We start from the raw sequence: 16,182 nt of genomic DNA on the forward strand, positions 1-16,182 counted from the left end.
TTTTCAGAATTTTCCACAGCGAATAATTCATTAACAATGTTTTCTCTATAGAGGAAATCGGTTAGGTCTGACCATTTTCCTCACTGCTTCAAACACCAGACAACTTGCAGTGGGGAGAATAAACATCCCTCAAACGTATTAAGAGGCACAAAAATAAAATTTACATAAGCTAACATGTGTCTCTTTGTTGTGGAATGTTTTAGGAAAAAAGGATTTTGGGGTTTAATTCTATAAATCGCTACTCCCAGTTTTAGTTAAGAGGATCTAATCTAGAATAACTTCAGGAAATAGCTATCTTGAGCTTGGGTCATAACTGTATATTTAAGTGCCAAATGAGGAAAACAATTTGAAGGCAGAATAGACATAATTAATTAAATAATAATACGGTCAAACAAAATTCATGGAGGAGCATGGGTTTGCAGAGCATGGCTAGTGGATAAAGAAGCTGGAGGCATTTTAGAGCTTCAGAAGTCAAGACATGCCAGCACAGTGGCTCACATCTGTAATCCCAGCTACTCAGGAGGCTGAGGAAGGAGGATTGCTTGAAGCCAGGAGTTTGAAGCTTCATTCATATATTATTATGCAACTGCACTCCAGCCTGGGCAACAGAGTGAGACTCCATCTTCAAAAAGAAACCAAGAAAGAAAGTCAGCACATTGTGAACTTAAGTACATTTAAAAGGATAAGCATGAACTCCCATGTCAGTGGAGGGTAAGAAATAGGCATTAGTGGTTACTTCTCTCCTGTTAGCCAAATTGGCCACATATGGCTCAGAGGAAGAACTCTAGACAATGTTCAAGGTCTTTCATATGAAGAATGTGAGGGTGTTTGTGAGTGTCTGTATTTTATGTTGGTGGGTGGCTAAGTGGGTAGAGATTGACCATGGAGTCAAAGGAGCAATTTGAATTGGCAAAGGCACAAAGGACTTGATTTTGTGAGGTCTTTGGCCTAATGCAATCGTTCTCAAGCAAGATGATTTTGTTCTCTAGTGGATATTTGGCAGTGTCTGGAGATATTTTTGGTGGTCACATCTCTGGTGTTGGAGCTCTGTGCTACTGGCATCTAATGGGTAGAGGACAGGGATATTGCTGAACATCCTACAGTGCAAAGACAACCCTTTATGACAAAGAATTATTCATCCCAAAGTGTCAATTCGTCCGTGGTTGGGATACCAGTAATGTCTACCCCATCTTGCTCCCAACTAGCCTCTTCAGATTAGGGTCTCCAGTTGTAATGAAGAACTGGTCTTCAGTTATGTGCTTTTAATTATAAATAGGACCAGGTTTGGTGACTCATGCCTGTAATCCCAACACTTTGTGAGGCCAAGGCAGGAGGATGGCTTGAGCCCAGGAGTTTGAGATGAGCATAGTGAAACTTCGTCTCTAAAAAAAAGTAATAAAAAAAAAAAAAGTAACCAGGCCTGGTGGGACATGGCTGTAATCCCAGCTACTAGGGAGGCTGAGGTGGGAGGAATGCTTGACCCTGGGAGGTTGAGGCTTCAGTGAGCTGTGATTGTACCACTGCACTCAAGCCTGGGCAATAGAGTGAGACTCTGTCTCAAAAAAAAAAAAAAAAGAAAAGAAAAACAAACACACACATACACACACAAAAGAAAAGGAAAGAAAAGAGTGTATAAAAGAAGAAAATAAGTATTATTTAGTTGCTTTTCACTGTGAGAATTTACATTCTGATACTAAAAAACAAATGGAACACATTTGCTAGAAAAGAAATTTAAGAAAAATATCCACGGCTTGGCGTGGTGGCTCACACTTATAATCCCAGCACTTTGGGAGGCCAACGTGGTATGACCAGGAGTTCAAGACCAACCTGGCCAACACAATGAAACCCTGTCTCTACTACAAATCTAAAAATTAGCTGAGCATGGCCCTTAATCCCAGCTACTCAGGAGGCTGAGGCAGGAGAATCACTTGAACCTGGGAGATGGAAGTTGGCAATGAGCAGAGATCCTGCCACTATACTCCAGCCTGAGTGACAGAGACTCTGTCTAAAAAAAAAAAGAAAAGAAAGAGAAAAAACTATCCACACTTTTATGGAGCTTATGAATTGCCCTTAGGGTGAAAGGCTAATGAGTCAGAAATAATTTGAAAGGCGAAGAGACTGAAACCAGAAAACACAGGCTTCAAAAGGTTAAAAGCAAACTATAATTATGCTATGCTGGCTGTAGTACAATGTACATGTCCTGCGGTATTTACTTACCTTTCATCTACGGGTCTCAAACCTTTAGCATAAACATTTCAATTGTCACAAAGAAACCTTTTTTTTTTTTTTTTCCACCATCACATTGCACACCATAACTGCAGTTTGCAGTTTCAGGTTTACTCTGTGTGACCTAAGAGTATCTGCTGCACACCATGTGATTGGGGCTAAAAGAAGGTTTAAGAGGCTGGTTTTTCTAACAGTCAGCTTCTTGCTCTGACTTTTCTTTGTGGTGCTATAGAAGTCTGGTGAAAAGCCTGCATAGTCATTTCAGTAATGATATTTTAAATGTTGTTTGCCAGGGTGTGCTCAATGGACCTAGCCTCGTCATTTTGGATGGAGAGAGATGCAGACCAATGTGATCACAATACAAGTCATTTGGTCCTAGTTTGTAAATAAAGTCTGCAAGGTTCAGCCATTGAAAGAAAGAAACTACATGGTGTCATGTAGAAAGTGCAAGCAGATCAGTAGAGATCAGGTATACTGTTTTAAATTTATAGATATTTAACTTTATTTTGTAAAGTACCTCTTTATCTGATTGCAAAAGTAATTCATTATTATTATATAGAATTTGCAAAACATAGGCCGTAAGAAAACAATGGAAATAGTCTGTAATAATCCATAATCTTGATGCTCAGAAAACCATGCTTTAATCATTTTTTCACAAAGCATGACAAAAAGAAAGTTGCAGGTTTTTTTATTCTTTTTTTCCGAGACAGAGTCTCACTCTGTCACCCAGGCTGGAGTGCAGTGGCACGATCTCGGCTCACTGCAACCTTCACCTCTTGGGTTCAAGCAATTCTCCTGCCTCAGCCTCCCAAGTAGCTGGGATTACAGGTGTGCACCACCATGCCCCACTAATTTTTTGTATTTTCCACAAATAAATTTGTGTATTTATTTACCAAACCACAAAAACCACTATAAGAGGCATTGCCTAAATAAATGACACAGAAAACCTTCAATCCATTTATTTGTTTTTAATGTTAATTTGAAGAACATGAATAAAGACAGTCTCAACTTCATCTTGGAAATGCTAATAAATTCAACCTAATAATCTCCATTTTTCTGGTTTGAGATTAATATAAACTATAAAGAAAAGTAATGCTTTTATTTATAGGACTTTTTCTTACTGTTGCTTCAAATACTTCATTGAAGTACTTATTAATCCTAAAATTACTGCTTTTGTGTCTACTTAAATTTTTTTTTTTCTTTTTATCCATTGTTTAAGAAATCCTACTAAAACAAAAAGGTATAAGGCATAAAGTTAAAATCCTTCCTAATCCCTACTCCACCTTGAGGTGACCATTGCTAACAAAATTTGATACATTTCATACTTTTATTTACAATATACTTAATATAGGGAAGATACAATGAAAAATATTCTAATTCACATGAGTGTGATCACACTATATATACTATTTGCATTAGACTTTTTTGCCTAGTATACCTTGAACATCATTTCCTTTCAGTGCACAAAAGTTTACTGCATTCTTTTTAATGGCTACATTGTTTTACCAATTCCATAATCATGGACACTTATTTGTGATTTTTTGCTGTTACTGGTAATGCTGCAGTGAACATTCTTGTTCATGTATCTTTGTGTCCTTCTTTATGAGTTTGATCCCACCCTTCCCTAAGACAGATGGAATCTCCTAAAATTCTATAATGTTATATTTTCTAAATTCTCCATCATAATCATGTATTAGTTTTTCAATAATAAAAAAAAAAAAAAAGAGGTACTGGCTGGATGCAGTGGCTCACACCTGTAATCCCAGCATTTTGGGAGGGCAAGAAAGGAGGATTGCTTGAGTGCGGGAGTTCAAGGCCAGCCTAGGCAACATAGCAAGATCCCATCTCTACAAAACTTTAAAAATTAGCCAAGCATGATGGTGTGTGCCTATAGTCCCAGCTCCTCAGAGTCTGAGGTGGGAGGATTGCTTGAGCCTAGGAGGTCCAGACTACAGTGAGCTATGATCATGCCACTACACTCCAAACTAGGCAACAGAGGGAGATTCTGTTTTTCAAAAACAAACAAAAAATGAGGTACTTAAAAAATTACATTAAAGTTAGATGTCTATAAATTAAACACAGTGTGCCTGATCTATGTTAATCTGCTTGCACTTTCTATATGACATCAAGTAGTTCCCTTTCTCTCAATGACTGAAACTTGCAGACTTTATTTATAAGCGCATTATGACACATGAGGCCTGTCGGGTCTACCTCCAAATGTTCTCTCAAATCCCTCTACTTCTCTTTGTCTGTACTGACACTATCCCCACACCTGCCCCCAATCTATATACATACAGTTATCTCTGGCTTGGCCTACTGTGCTGGGCTCCTAATATCTGCTTCTTACAATCTGTGAGCCTTAGGACAGCCAGAATAATCTTTTAAAAATGTAATATCTAATTGCCTTTTCCTGCAAAAGAATCCTTCAAAGGCTTCCTACAATAACTAGGGTAAAAATCAAACCCTTTGCTCGCCATGGTCCTCAGGCTCCATCTCTTCTCTACTTCTCATAGCAAGTGACCATCTTTTCCCACACTTGGGCTGCTCTAGCCCCTTTTCTTTCTTTCTTTCTTTCTTTCTTTCTTTCTTTCTTTCTTTCTCTCTCTCTCTCTCTCTTTCTTTCTCTTTCTTTCTTTCTTTCTTTCTTTCTTTCTTTTCTTTTCTTTTCTTTTCTTTTCTTTCTTTCTTCTTTTTTTTTTGAGACAGAGTCTTGCTCTGTAGCCTAGCTAGAGTGCAGTGGCACCATCTCGGTTCACTGCAACCTCTGCCACCTGAGTTCATGTGATTCTCCTACCTCAGCCTCCCGAGTAGCTGGGATTACAGGCATGCACCACTATGCTTGGCTAATTTTTGTATTTTTAGTACAGACAGGGTTTTGCCATGTTGGCCAGGCTGGTCTCGAACTCCTGACCTCGGGTGATCCGCCTGCCTCAGCCTCCCAAAGTGCTAGGATTGCAGGCGTGAGTCACCACGCCCGGCCTCTAGACCCTTTTCTATTCTGGGTGCATATATTAGTTATGGGTTGGATACCCAGAGGCCAGGAGAGCCAGTGGTATAGTTTTAGTCTGAACCAGAAGGCCTGAGAACCAGGAAAGCCGATGATGTAAGTTCCAGCCCAAGCCTAAAACGTCAGGCGAAGACTGATGTCCCAGCTCAGACAGTCAGATACAAGGTGCAAATTCTCCCTTACTCAACCTTTTTGTTCTGTTCAGGTTTTCAATGGATTGGATGACACCCATCCACAGTGGGGAGGGAAAACTGTTTTACTCCGTCTGCTGATTCAAATATTAATCTCATCTACAAACACCTCGAAGATACTCCCAGAATAATGTTTAACCAAATATCTGGGTCCACCATGACCCAGTCAAGTTGACACATGAATTAACCATCACAGGACAATTTTCTGCCTCCAAATCATCCTGAAGTTTGGAACGTTTTTCACAGAACTGGTTTGTTCTCTTTTTTGAGTTCTCTGTTCAAATGTCAACACCTCATACTGACCTTTCCAAACTGCACTGACTCAGACGGCCTCCCCCAGAGTTACCACATTCTCTCATATCTTACTGAGTTTCATTTATAACAGTTATCCCAATATGTAATTATCTTGTTTATTTACAGCTTACTTGTTTTTAATGTCTCTCTCTTCTATTACAACGTATTAGGGTGGAAAATTTGTATGCCTTGTACTTTATTAGAATCCACCAAAAATATACTTGCAGTAAATAAATATTATTTCTTTCTTGGTTTTTTTTTTGTTTTTTTTGTTTTTTTTTTTTTTGAGGTGGAGTCTCGCTCTGTCGCCCAGGCCAGAGTGCAGTGGCACGATCTCTGCTCACTGCAACCTCCGCCTCCTGGGTACAAGCAATTCTCCCACCTCAGCCTCCCGAGTAGCTCGGATTACAGGCGCATACTACCATGCCCAGCTAATTTTTTGTATTTTTTTAGTAGAGACCCAGTTTCACCATGCTGGCCTGGCTGGTCTCGAACTCCTGACCTTGTGATCTGCCCACCTCGGCATCCCAAAGTGCTGGGATTGCAGATGTGAACCATCCCACCTGGCCAACAAATATTATTTCAACGTTGGTGGAAAAATTGGACACCTGGAAGATGTCAGATTTTAAAGTCTGTTATAAACAAATTTTCCTTACCAAAAAATTCCAAACACCGTATGTAGATAAGCCCTCCTGTGGGAAGGCTAATCTCCCCCTTTCCTAATCTCCCCTTTTTTGCTGGTGGGCTAGACATAGTGACTGGCTGCTGAAGAATAGAGTATAGAAGGAGAAGAATATGCCGGGTGCAGTGGCTCACGCCTGTAATCCCAACACTTTGGGAGGCCAAGGCGGGTGGATCACCTGAGGTCAGGAGCTCAAGACCAGCCTGACCAACATGGAGAAACCCCGTCTGTACTAAAAATACAAAATTAGCCAGGGTAGTGGCACACGCCTGTAATCCCAGCTACTCGGGAGGCTGAGGCAGGAGAATCGCTTGAACTCAGGAGGCGGAGGTTGCAGTGAGCCGAGATTGCGCCATTGCACTCCAGCCTGGGCAACAAGGGCAAAACTCCATCTCAAAACAAAAAAATAAAAAGGAGAGGAATAGGACCAGCCGCAGTGGCTCACGCCTGTGATCCCACCACTTTGGGAGGCCAAGGCAGGTAGATCACTTGAGGCCAGGAGTTTGAAACCTGCCTGGTCAACATGGCAAAAACCCATCTATACTAAAAACACAATAAATTAGCTGGGCACAGTGGTGCGCACGTGTAGTCCCAACTGCTTGGGAGGCTGAGGCAGAAGAATTACTTGAACCCGGGAGGTGGAGGTTGCAGGGAGCAGAGATCGCACCACTGTACTCCAACCTGAGTGACAGAGCAAGACTCTGTCTCAAAAAAAAAAAAAAAAAAAAAAAAAAAGGAGAGGAATAGTAAATTTATAGTGGAGAAATCTGCAGTCACTAACTTAACCAAATAACCACATCGATATATCCCTTATAAAAGGTAATCAGAAGGGCACAGTGTTGCTTCTGTGGAATTCTTGCCCAAAATGCATAACCTCAATCAAATCATAAGAAAACATCCAAATTGAGAGGCGTTCTACAAAACCAATGTTCATCAAAAGTGTCAAGGTTGTGAAAGACAAGATGTGGCTGAGGAACTGTCCCATATTGAAAGACATTAGGGAAACATGACAACTAAAAGCAATGTGACATTTGGATTAAATTCTGAAACAGGAAGAGGACATTAATGGAAAAAACTGATGAAATGCAAATAAAATCTGACGTTTATAGAAATACATTAATTTTGGTTTCTACTTAAATTTTGTTTTTTAAAATAATTTTTGTAAAGATGTGGCCTTGTTAGTTGGCCAGGCTGATCTCAAACTCCTGACCTCAAGTCCTGGAATTATAGGCATGAACCACTGCATCCAGCAATGTTAGTTTCTTAGTTTTAACCAAAGCGACAGCATGGTGACGTAAAATGTTAACAACAGGTGAAACTGGTGAGGGGTTTATGAAAACTCACTTTATTATATTTGCAACTATTCTGTAAACATAAATTTATTCCAAAATAAAAAGTTTATTTAAAAAAATCACAAACCAGAATCTAAATAAACCACAATAGTTTTTTCAAGTCTTCACAAATAAGAGAAGAAAAAACTAAAATAGGAAGTCTCTCTAGAGGCCAGATGCTGTGGCCCTGGCTCATGCTTGTATTCTCAAGCATGAGCAGGTAGGCAGGTAGGATGGGGAGTGGGCAGTCGAGGTGATGGTGTCCTGAGGTGGGAGGTTCAGCTGAGCTAGGGAAGGTCAAGACTACAGTGAGCCAAGAATGCACCATTACACTCCAGCCTCGGCAATAGAGTGAGACCTTGTCAAAAAAAAAAAAAAATTTATCTAGAGAAATACTTATATGTTGCTACGGGTACTCAAAAGTGTAATATAAACCCTGCCTTTTAATGTTACTAATATAGACATATTTGATAACTACTATCCTTTGAATTGCTTAAAACTTTTTTAAACCTCTTAGGTCTCAATTATTCTTTTTCATTTCTGTCACCATGCTTTAAAATCTTTAAACAATGCTATCATTAGAGTTAATGTCTATGTAGTGTTTATAATTGAAGAATATTTTTGAACAGATTGGTAGCAAACAAACAATTACTGCTGTTGAAATAATCACTTCTTTAAAAACTTTCTACATAAGATGATTGTTACCTGTCTATAAGCTTTGGCTTTTTTTTTTTTTTTAATAAATGCCAGAAAAATTATTAAGAAATCAATGGTAGGCCGGGCACGGTGGCTCACGTCTGTAATCCTAGCACTGTGGGAGACCAAGGTGGGCAGATCACTTGAGGCCAGGAGTACGAGACTAGCCTGGCCAACATGGTGAAACCCCATCTCTACTAAAAACACAAAAATTAGCCAGGCATGGTGGCACACGCTTATAATCCTAGCTACTCAGGAGGCTGAGGCATGAGAATCGCTTGAACCCAGGAGACGGAGTTGCAGTGAGTCAAACTTGCGCCACTGCATTCCAGCCTGGGTGACAGAGTGAGACTCTGTGTCAAAAAAAAAGAAAGAAAGAAATGGTAATGAGTACCTGATGTCAGAATTCACAAATTATGTGAAGGCCGAGGAATCTCCTATCCATCTGAGGATAAGAAAAATGGAATGTTAGCCATGGAGTCTTCTGCCAGTGTCTGAAATGGTTCCTATTATAAGGTAGCAACTATGCAAGAATAGGCGAAGTTTGTTCTTTTTGGTCACTTGGGCAGTTAAATTCAATTCGGTAATGCCATTTGCTACATTCACTTGTGTAATGACAAATTAATTAATAATCCACTATAGAAAATATCCTGGTTTTGGATTTATAAAGAATTGCCTGAAAAATTGATACTTAAGACACTAAAGAAAAAACTATTGACTTGATTTACATTTCTTTACCTTCATGAAACCACAGATCAAAGTCATGAAAGACAAAGAGTAAGAAATTGTCCCAGTTTGGAGGAGACTAAGTAAATATAATAAATAAATCAAAAGTGAGATCCTGGATCAGATTCCAGGACAGAAAAAGGACATTAGGGGAAAAACTGGCAAAATGTGAATAAGGTCCATTATTTAGGTTAATAGTTTTGTTCCAACGTTTATCTCCTAGTTTTGATAATTATACTATGGTTATATAAGTTGTTAGCCTTAGGGGAAACTGGGTAGAGAGTAGATAACAACTTTCTGAACTACTTGGACAACTAATTTGCAACTTCTGTAGTCTAAAATTATTTCAAAATAAAAATATTTTTAAAATACATTGGAAAATTCCTCAGGAAGTTGTTACTTCAGAGAGAGGCATAGTATTTCTCAATGTTCTAATTGAGTTTTTCTTCCAACTCTGAGGCAGAACATTGTTTCTTCACTTGAGCAGCAGACAAAGTGCAGTTGGCTTGTGCTTTAGTAGTATGTTGCACGAAAGTGTCTATTTTTAAATACTAGAATTATGCTCTGTACACTGAGATGTTGATACTTTGAGAGGCCATTCATAAAAAAAAAGGTTCACGTTTCTCATATTTATGTCAGAGTATTTGCTCATTGAGAGGAATATTAGGCTGATTTTCCCAGATAAATTAAAACTGAGGGATTTTTTTCCTTCTATTTTTTTTCTAATCAAATGCATATAGTTGAATTTAAATATGTTAAACGTAGGTATCATGTGACTTTACTGTGATCCAATGGGGGAAGTAAATATTTAGGAATTTTGCTAAACTGATTATGGGAGATTCATTCTTTGAGATTACCCTGTAAATTACAATCATTAAAAGGAGGCCCTTTTGGCAGCTCAGCAATTATACACTATTTCATAATAATGACCATTCATTAATCATCTGCCGCATGCCATTAAACTGTCTCTAGTCTAATACAGAATCCAGCAATGAAATGTCCCATTTCCTTAGAGATGAGGAAACGGAGGCTCAAAGAAGTTAAATAACCGGCCTGATCTAGGCTTCAAACTCAGACTGGACTGTCTCTATATGTCTATTTACTGGTTGACCTACACTGCAACAAATTCTACCCTTAGTGAATTGTGGCATAATAAGATTCCAATATAGAAGTCTTCTGACTTACTTGAAATACCTTGTTAATTTTAAGAAAAAATATGATATTTCATTTGAACATAGTCATAGGTAATTATATTTTCTTCAAAATATAGAAAGTCAAGAAAACCCAAAGTCTTCTAGTAATTAATTGAATTATTAGGTTCTGTTAACAACAGAATATATTAAGCTAAAAATTATATATTTTGTAAGTACACTGACTTAATTGTATCAAGATCCTAGAACGCATTTGAAAAATGTATAACTGTAGTACTCTAAATGTATTTTGTTTAAGCAAGAAAAAATATCAATGATCTGAAAGAAGTAACTCTTAATGTTTACTTTCAAAAGTCTACTTTGGCCTGGGCGGTAGCTCACGCCTGTAATCCCAGCACTTTAGGAGGCCAAGGCTGGTGGATCATGAGATCAAGAGTTCGAGACCAGCCTGACCAACATAGGGAAACCCCATCTCTACTAAAAATACAAAAATTAGCCAGGTGTGGTGGTGCGCACCTGTAGTCCCAGCTACTCAGGAGGCTGAGGCAGGAGAATTGCTTGAACCCGGGAGGCGGAGGTTGCAGTGAGCCGAGATCACACCACTGCACTCCAGCCTGGGTGACAAAACAAGACTCCATTTCAAAAAAAAAAGAAAAGAAAAAAAAAGTCTACTTCCCTTGGCCCTATATTTACCAATCAGAACTGTAGTGAAAAATTTATGGGTAATCTCCTTGGCTGAAAAGTATCCTTTCAAAGCAGAAATCAATAATTACCCTCACTCTGATCTCATTGAAAGTTTCTAATGAAATATTTAATTATGGACTTCAGATATGGGAAATATTTTCTAGTTGATCTTTTATTCTAATACGTATGCTCTGTAATTGGATTGAGTGACAAAGATCATTTACCTGATAAAGAGGGCAATTAAACTTTGTGGCTATTGTTGCTTTCACCTTACAATTAAAAGTGACATAATTAGATCCTATACTTTAGCACCCTGTTATAAGATACAGGTTTAAACCTATCCCTTACATCAGAAGTTTCACACCATCTGACCCTGCAGCCCTTCTCAGTGGAGCTGATATGCATTAAAGTGGTTCTGATATCCTCTTTGCCTGAGCAGACAATGTTCCTTCAAAGCTCTCTGATAAACACAGAACACCAATGTTCCCTACTGGAGTTTTCAAAACTAAAGTGTGACCTAGGTGATCAGTTTCCCAAACATTCCTGGTCCCAAGAATCACCAGTTATCATTAAAAGTAAGTTATCTTAGAGACCTCATTGAGAAATTATGATGAAATAGATTGTGCAGGGCCTTGAAGATCTGAATTTTAGACAAATGTCACTGGTGATCAGACATATTTGAGGCATTGGTCTCAAATTTCAAAACAGTAACATACAATAAAGCATCAGTCACTCCTGTGACGTGTTATTAGGGTACTGGAAAGAATATGAACTTTGTTATTAGATAACCCTCATGTGTCCCCATTATGAATTCTTTAACCTCTCTTTTAATGTCTGTTTTAAAAGATGATAATATCTATCTCTCAAATTTATTGTTAAGTATTAAATATAAAGGATCTGGATTTGTGATAAAGTGTGGCCTGGGAACCAGCAGGTAGCAGTTGCTAAAACCTTGTAAAAAAAAAAAAAAAAAATCTGCAGAATCTCAGGTCTTTTCCCAGACCTGCTGGATCAGAATATGCTTGTTAAAACAATCCCCAGATGATTGACATGCACATCAAAGTCGAAGGGAGGCACTGACCTAGTCACTAAGTGTTCAGAAAATGCTAGATTATTTCCTTCTCATTATGTTTCTTGTACCAAAATTTCAATTCAGCTGGGGCTCAGTGTCTGTCATCACCGCTACTTACTGTTGACTGAAGTCCATCGGGTACACTTTGAGCTCTTGCATGAGGGAAAGGCATTCATAAATAAACAAATGCATGGACTGGAAATCGGACTACTGCAAAAGGTAACTGAAGATTTCTCTCTCAGACCTTTGCCCTCACACGCTGCTGCAGGCGTGAAGCTGACAACACTCATTTTTCAGTCTTTTCTAAGCCTGGTTTCACAGCTTCTTATATGGGCTTCACTGATAGTTTCCTACACAGTAACCATAGAATTGTTGGTAGCAGGGGAGACCTACGGCTAATAACTAAACCTGTTACTGCTTGAATACAAATTGGGGGAAGGCTTCATGAAAAGATTTTGAGTTTTTTTCATTTTCAGAGTTTATCATTGAACCCTGTGGAGTCAGAGAATTAGGCAGAACCTGTCTTGCTGCATCAAAGACATATTCAGTAATTGCCTGTAAGATGTATGGCACATGTTAGTGTATGACAAATGAAAATGAAGATTATATTTTGAATTTTGGGGGTTCACTGAGGGAACAATGGGAAAGGCTTGCTGTTGCAATTAATGTTTTTGCTGGAATAATTTTATGAAAATGGCACATGAATTTAATATTGCTTTTAAAATAAATAGACTCACTCTCAGATTTACAAATATTTTAGCCATAGAAAGTCTTCTCCAATGCCTTGAGCTTCTTTTTCTTTTTCTTTTTGTTTTGTTTTGTTTTTTGTTTTTTGTTTTGAGACAGGATCTTGCTGTGTCACATAGGCTGGAATGCAGTGGTGTGATTTTGGCTTACTGCAACCTCCGCCTCCCAGGCTCAAATGATTCTCCTGCCCTGCCTCAGCCTCCTGAGCAGCTGGAATTACAGGTATATGCCACCAAGCCTGGCTAATTTTTGTATTTTTAGTAGAGACGGGGGTTTCACCGTGTTGGCCAGGCTGGTCTCAAACCCCTGGCCTCAGTGATCTGCCTGCCTCAGCCTTCCAAAGTGTTGGGATGACAGGTGTGAGCCATTGCACCCAGCCCTTGTGTTTCTTAAAGAATTTGTTGTCCAACAGAATTTATTGAGATCTGGTATTTGTAAGTGTTCTATCACTGATATATTCTTTATAAGAATATTCTTCACCTGAGGTCAGGAGTTCGAGACCAGCCTGACCAACATAGAGAAACCCTGTTTCCACTAAAAATACAAAATTAGCCGGGTCTGGTGGTGCATGCCTATAATCCCAGCTACTCAGGAGGTGGAGGCAGGAGAGTCACTTGAAACTGGGAGGCAGAGGTTGCTGTGAGCAGAGATCACGCCATTGCACTCCAGCCTGGGCAACAAGAGTGAAACTCCGACTCAGAAAGAAAAAAAAAAAAGAATATTATTTTTTATTTTCCCTTTAACACCAGTGAACACCTATCCTCAGAGGCTTCTGGTTACACTATAGTCTGTAGCTAAGCCCACAGCTTGACTTCAACCATAACACACCTCTCGCATTTTCCACGGGTCTTATAAAGTTTTAAGGTGTATTTTCACTTACGATTCGTTAGTTCTTGGAGAAAAGATCTGTATATTGAAAAACTGACACACCAAGCTGGGTATGTTAGAATTCCACGTGGTAGGTCTTTGAATTCACTGTCACCATAGTATTGCAAACGGTGAGGTAAGCATATATACTCCTCTTTCAATAACATAGATTCAGCAGGATTAATGAGGCATGCCTTGAAATTGAGGAAATAAAGAAACAAGTTTCTTTTGCTAAAATCAATGGATTATCATGGCCAAGTGTGGTGGCTCACACCTGTAATTCCAGCACTTTGGGAGGCCGAGGCGGGAGGATCCCTTAAGCCCAGGAGTTCAAGACCAGCCTGGGCAACATGGCAAAAACCTGTCTCTACAAAAGAATACAAAAATTAGCTGAGTGTGATGGCACACACAAGTGGTCCCAGCTACTGGAGAAGCTGAGATGGGAGGATCACTTGGGCCTAGGGGTCGAGCCATGATCATGCCACTGCACACCAGCCTGGGAGACAGAGTGAGACATTGTCTCAAAAAGAAAAAGACAATTTTCTTTTTGGTCTAAATATTTGGCACAGAAATCACTGAGTGTCCTAAAATTGATAATTTATAATGGTTATTGGTTTTAATGGCTATTACTTCTACAAAAGAGATTGGCAACCATTTTCTATAAGGGCCAGAATAATAAATATCTATGCCTTTTGGGCATAAGGTCTCTGATGTTTATCACAACTATTCTACTCTGCTGTAGTAAGTGAAAGCAGCCATAGAGACAAAACGTAAACAAATGGGTGTGTTTCAATCAAACATATGGACACTAAAATTTGAATTTCATAGAATTTTCACAAATCACGAGGTATTCTTTTCTTTCTCACCATTTAAACAATTTAAAAACCACTATTAGCTCAGAGTTTCTACAGGAGACAATGGCTAGGGGATTTGGCCCTTGGGTCTAATATACCACAGTTCCCCCCCAGACAACTGAAGCCTGTGAATTCATGCTTGAAATCAGCCTTAAAGGTCATCTAGTTCACTGGCTTTGGGATTAAAAAAAAAAAAAAAAAAAGTTTTGAACCAATGAGAGCGTCAAAAAAAAAAAAAAAAAAAGTAAGTTTAAAAAAAAAAAAAAGGAATGCTTCTCTGGTTAAACGGGGACAGGGATAGAAGGCACGCCTGGCATACTTCCTGCTTTGCTGTTTTGGGCCCAAAATACTTTTCCAGAATCCACAGAAGAGTTTTTAAATCACTGATCTAGTCCAAAACCAATTTTTCCAAGAATAGTCAAAGACTGCATAGCTACTTAGAGTACAAATGTGAACCAGAATTCAAGTCCACTGATCTGTGTATGAAATACTACATGAAATTCTTCTCAACTCTATTAAAAGTCTTGTGACATTGCTGAATGGCTTAATGGCTGTGCTCCTATCACTGCTTTTATCTTTTACATTTGATTTTGAAATGATTCACACCTACAGAAAAATGTTAAGAATAATGGGAAGAACTATCATGTATCCTTTACCCAGATTTATCACTCTTTAACATTTTGAGACACACACACAGAAGCACACACAAACACAATTACTTATTTTTTCTTAACTATTTCATTTTGCACATCATGTCCTTTATTCCTTAGTATTTCAGTGTGTGCTTCTTGTGTCCTATCACTTTTTAAAGCTGTAAATCTGTCGGCACAAACTTTGTTTTTACTGCAATCTAACCATCAAGTTGATATCCTTTCCTAGTCTTACTTTTATCCAACATGGTACATGATATGTTTCTCATATACTATTGCTTTTCAAGTGTTTTTATGCCATTAGTTTTCTCATTAACTTTCACCTAGCTATGTAATAAGGGTTTCCCAATTTTTCCTCTTTCCTCATAGCTTTGCTTCTCCAAACACATCTGTACATTTTCTGTACATTTCTGGTAAGAGGGGAGCCATAACTGAATCATAACTGTGCTCCACACTGTAGCCTCAAACCTACCCCTCAGAGCTCAGTTGTTATTTTCCAAACCATTGTAATTACCCTCCCATTCATATTACAATAAAGCACTGGTTATTTTATTACTTTTATTTCTATTATTAACTTTGAGTTTAAGTGTAGTGTAGTTTCAGTAGTTAAAGGAAGTATCACTTCCTTTAGAAGTAATTCATGCATATAACTAATGATTCCAAGCAGTTATACTTCCTGTTGTGTGTGTTTTTGTGGCCTATATAGAAATTTGCTGGAATGACAGGATCTGAGTTTATGTTCCAGTTCTGCTCTTTACCAGATAGGTAATTTTGTTTTTGTTGGTTTTTTGTTTTTTTGTTTTTTTGGTTTTTTTGGTTTTTTTTTTTTTTTTTTGAGGTGGAGTCTTGCTCTATCACCCAGGATGGAGTGCAGTGGTGCGATCTCTGCTCACTGCAACCTCCGGCTCCCGGGTTCAAGCGATTGTCCTGCCTCAGCCTCCCCTGTAGCTAGGACTACAGGCAACCGCCGCCACACCCGGCTAATTTTGTATTTTTAGTAGAGA

Source organism: Theropithecus gelada, chromosome 18 (assembly GCF_003255815.1).
Source record: "Theropithecus gelada isolate Dixy chromosome 18, Tgel_1.0, whole genome shotgun sequence".
NCBI lineage: Eukaryota > Metazoa > Chordata > Mammalia > Primates > Cercopithecidae > Theropithecus > Theropithecus gelada.